Source organism: Typha latifolia, chromosome 9 (genome assembly GCF_019914945.1).
Source record: "Typha latifolia isolate L0001 chromosome 9, TyphaL0001v2, whole genome shotgun sequence".
NCBI classification, from domain to species: Eukaryota; Viridiplantae; Streptophyta; class Magnoliopsida; order Poales; family Typhaceae; genus Typha; species Typha latifolia.
The window spans coordinates 8,510,573-8,516,192 of NC_133094.1; positions in this window are offsets into that span (position 1 = coordinate 8,510,573).

The following is a 5,620-nucleotide window of genomic DNA, read 5'->3' on the forward strand; positions in this document are numbered from 1 at the left end:
ATGTTGAGTGGTTACATTAAGCATGGGTACAATAAACAAGCATTGACGATGCTTTTTACAAATGAGTTGGGATGAATGCATCTAGGAATTTAGGTTATATTTTTTTGGAGCTCAAATACATTGTTGTATAATCAAGTTGGGTTTAAGTTCTTGTCTATTTTTGGAGAATTGTGTTATAGAGTTTTATGGAAGAATTGGAGAATTGGGATCCATGAGGTAGGTATTTGATAAGATGTTTGAAAAGGATTTGGTTTCTTAGAATACCATCATTGAGTGTTGCACTCATAACAATTGAAAATAAAGAGGCTTTGATGTTATTTCGTATGTTGATGCTCGATCATTCACAGTGTGATGGGTACAATTTAGGCAGTCATGAGATTAGGAGATCTTTGTCTTAGTAAGAAAGTACATGCCTATATAATTCGAACGGGCTTTGACTTAGATACTCATGTGATTAGTGCTCTTCTTGGTATGTACATTGACTATACAAGTTTTGGGGTGTTAGATGACACATTTGATACGGTTCCTCTTGAGCTCTTCGCCCCTGTTTGTTTTGAGTTTACGGAGGTCTCTGGACCTAAACTGGTTCTGTAATTAAATATTAAATTATTTTTTTTCTAATATAGTTTACTTTTCAAATAAATACTAATATATTAATTTTAATATCATTTCAAATTGATTTTAATTTTATCCTTGATTATTATAAACACTCAAGCCCACAAATGCATATTATAAAATTCATATACTATTAATATAATATTATAATATTTGTATACTATAATATACTAATATTACATTTAATATAATAATATATGAATATTATAATATAAACATATTTATAAATTATAATACGGTATATAATATTTTTATATTATAATAATGACTATCATAACGATAAAACAGTATTTCGTCCATCAAATTTACATATTATTCATTTCCTTCCAAAACCAACACTTTTTTTCTTTCACTTTTTTATGTCATATCATAAATTATAAATATACTCTAAATCTAGTTCATAACTAAATATTAAATTATCTTAGCCTAGTTCAAGGTACTTAAATCAAAAAGTAAGAAATAAGGTTAACTAATCTAGTTCAGAACTTAGCTTCAAATCAAACAAAGTCTTACAAGAACTCTCTATCTACTAAAGCAAGACTAATGAGTTTACTATAACCCCCTGTTTGAAGTCTTGTGCTTCCCATATGGATTTGGATACAGGAAATCAGTGCCTGTCTTCATTGTGAAACTAAATATGAAGTCAGATGGCTATGTAATGGGCTCACATATCAATATGTACCCAAAGTGTAGGATTCTAGAGGCAGCTTTTCACCCTTTTTAGGAACCAAGGATCTAGACAGCGTGCTATAGTCTGCAATAATCTCCAAGAATGTTGGAATGGTCAATTTAGAAAATCTTTGCAGTTGAAGCATGTCAAAGCTAACGAATTTGCTTACACTTCTACCCTTCTAGCATGCATTGCTTTGGGAGATCTTACTAGCGGAAAGAAAATCTATTGCAACATAATCAGAAGAAATGGTCATGGATCAATTGGTTCTATTTCTAAAGGTTTTATCAACCTTTCTTCAGAGGTGAGGCAAGTCCAACAAACTCTTACGTTATGGGATTCATTAGTTCAATCTTTAACTGAAGTGAAGGACAATGAAGAGATTCTCAGACTTTTTGAAGCAATCCAGCGCTCTCATGGGAGACTTGATTATTTATCTGCATGTCTTATTTTGAACTTCTGTGGTAGACTAGATTATCTGGGTTCTAAGCTCATGCCTACATTGCAAAAAGAGGTCTTGCTTTTGACCCCCACATGAGAAATACTCTTATTAAAATGTACTCCAGTTGTGGAAACCTTACAGATGCAATTAAAGCTTTCAACCACATGCCTGAAAAGAGCTCTTCTTCTTGGACCTCAATGATCTCAGTGAATGTGGACAATGGATGTTCTTCTAGAGCTCCTGGAACTTTTTGAGCAAATGCTAAGGAAGTGTGTTAGTCTCCAAACTTGGGCACATTTGTCTCTGTGCTGAAGGCGTGTGCCCAAATAGGAGTTGTAGATGAAGCCTTCCATTTCTTGGAATTGATGAGCAAAGATTATAGGATAAATGCATCAGCCAAACACTATTTCTCCATGGTTGAGGTTTTGAGTTATGCTGGTATGTTCAGAGAAGCAGAGCACTTTATTGACAACGTCATTCCAGGTTGCAAAGCATGCAGCAAAGAAGCTACTTGAACTTAATCCTATTGATTCTTTGGCAAATATATTTCTTGGGGAGATCTTTATAGCATCCGATGAATGGAGTAACATTTCAAAGATTGCAAAGGGTTTTTTTAAAGGAGAAGAGTGGTAGCTTGAGACAATAAAAGAGGATGAACATGAGTATTCTTCTGCCTAAACAGTTACAGGAGAAATCTTGGGTTAATTTGTTTAGATCAGGGAAGCAATTCTTGTTGCTGCTGAAAATAGTGGCTCCAATACTTAGTAAAATCATCAAACTATACTGCAATAGTTAAGGGAACTGGAAGTATTGCTATGACTGTTGGCCTATTGCTCAGCTTCTCTGGAGTGGGGATAAAGAGAGCTCTCATCACAGAGAAGTCATGGCCTTAACTTATTGGCTTGTTTTTCTACATCATATTCGAAGTGATATAGTGTCCAAGGGCTTAATAAGTTCTAAGGATTGTGTTTATTCTGTTCTGAACCAAATCTGGACCGATCTGGATGAAAGAAAATTGTGAAAATTTATATAGAGGTATCCTCGGAAGTTAGCATTCTAATGGATTCAGTTTCGAATCCAACATCTGAATAAAAAGATATTAATAAAATAGTAGAGCAAGGTCAAATAGCGCAAAACGATAAATATCCGACGTTGTAACTATCGTCGGAGAGTAGCGGTGGTGAACGACCGTAAGGTAGGGTTGTGCTAGTGGAGAAAGATGGCTAGGGTTTGGAAGATCGAAATGTTTCTACGGCTATGATTAGAAAGATAAAAACGATTTAACGACTACGATAAAAGATAAAGACAAGATAATGAAATAACTTAACTCAATCTTCGTTCCACGATACACTAATTAATACATGACTACTCCTATTTATAGGAGTAGAGACCTAAGAGATCAGATCTACATGCAAATTATCTGATTTATTTAAAATTTAAAACAATAAGATAAAATTAATTAACTAACTTGACTTGATTTAATCTATGTGGTCGGATCGTAACACATTATGAATGTGTAACACCACACATTGTCCAAGACCGCAAGAAACAAGATTTGCAATCGCAGACTTCAAAGATGAGCACTGCAGCTCTAATATAGGTGTTAGATAGTTAAGTTATTACACATTAAACTATTAATAAGTTTTCCATTTTAGGAGGTTTAAACAATAATAAGATTTTTTTTTTTGTTATACATGTAGATTTATAGAAGAAATAGTTTCCTTTTAGGAGGTTTTTATTTTTATGTTATGAAAATGTTATTTTCTGTGTATCCAATTTTGTGAAACAGGGGTTAAAGACATGCAATTCCTAGGAGAATATATATTTTTTTGCTAAGATTCATGTAAAATGCCAACATTTGAACTACTAGTGGCAACTCACCCCCTTATGTTGCCTCTAGAGTTACAGTTTGTAAGACTGTAGATATTTCATTTGAGTAACCTTTCAATTTAATAATTTTTACATGTATGTCATACTTTGTATAGTTTTCAATCCTACAATTTATGTTCTTTTTTGTAGCCAGTTGAAGCTGAAATTGGTAATAGGATGGAGTTTCTTTTAGCTGAAGTCAAAGATAAAAGACATATAAGTGAACTTATTGCTTATGGGAGAGAAAATTCCTAAGAAAATCACTACAAATAAGAACAATTATGGATCTATCAAGAGCAGAATCAAAAGAACCATCTCTCAAAAAAAATTCTTATTATCTCTGACTGCCTCCTTCATAGTATCCCAAATTTTTTTTTCTTTTGAATCTTTGTCGTTAATCCATCTAGTATCATCCCCCACCTTTCTCTTGTAATTTTGTAATACTATTATCTGTATATTTTTTAGTTGCCATTTTACATGGACTTTTGCAATTTAATTCCATTTGATTTTTTTATTTATAATTTTGGGCTGTAATGTTCATTGCAAATATAAATTATGTGCATTCTAATATAACAAAAAATGTATCGACTATAGATAACATATGCATTCAGTTTTATATACTAAATTAAAAAACTAGATATAATTAAATTGCAAAAGACCCCATTTCTATGTATATTTTGAGTAGCCTATTTAAATATTTATTTTATACAATTGGCCAAAGTACCAATATTCTTTGAAATTGATTGGCCTCTCTAAAAGATTTGGTGCCAAAGATCAATGATCTTTTAACGTGAAAAAATATCCTTCTTGTTAGAGGGGGGAAAAAACTATAGATCGATCAAACATGGATTTAGTTATAGAAGAACTTACAATCCCCACTACTAGATATCTACAGCTATTGATTAAAAATTTTCTTACTTGCTAGACTCAATAATGCATTGCTCTCATGCTAATAAATTGACTCCAATTAATCTCGTTCAACTTGGATCACTCGTGTCTTATTGCAAAGAGATGCTGAACATACAACAACAATAGTAGACGATGAAGCTCCTCCAAGATGCTGACACTAAGCATCAAAGTAGAATTGATTTTAAACTTTTGATCTCCTCACTAGACTAGATATTCCTTAGAGAATTCACGCCATAGGCACAAAGCATGGCAAGCCTACATTCTCACTGTATTTAGATCTAAGGAATATGTTAAGAATTCTATTAAATAAGTGAAGAGAAACTTTTTTTAATTGAAAGATCTGAGATCTCAGCTATCAGGTACAACATGTGCACTGCGCATACCCAAACTATCAATAACAACAATCGAATCTAGTTATGGAGGTAGGACGTTGAGATTACTCTAGTACCTAACTCCTGAAGATTTCCTCCCCAACCTAGTAAGTTAGTCGGCTGCTCTATTACCTTTTCTATAAGTATGTAAAAATTTTACCTCTCTAAAGGTTGACATAACTAAGAAGTAATTGGAGAGCATCCCCCTAAGCCTTCATGATCCAACTTCCCCCCATGAAACACTATGACCAAGAACTCTGCATCTGTCTCGACAATAATTCTATCTCATTTGCCTTTAGCTTCCAAAAGCCCTAATTATATAGCTTGAACCTTGCATTACATTGCTAACTCCTTGATGGTTGGCTCCACTGTAGCCCAGAGGAGGTCACCTCGCTTATTCCTAGATATAACTTCGGCACCACCCTGATAGTCACTCTCATAAAATACCACGTCTGTAGGTAAGCTCAATGATGCCATCTTAAACCTCCATAACAAATCGGCAAGAATATTACAAATAGGCCACTGTTTTCGAAAACAATCCACACACAGCATAATTATCATCTAGTCAACATCTAATCTCATGGAGGAAGGCTTGAGTTAAAACTCTATTCCACAAAACCTTCCATATAAAGGTCTTAATACGAGTCTATAGCTTGGACCAACATTTCCACTCATACTTCTTGGGCCCATGTAAAAAGTTGTAAATAGACCTTGCTTTAGCTTCCCCACATGCATTTGCAGCCC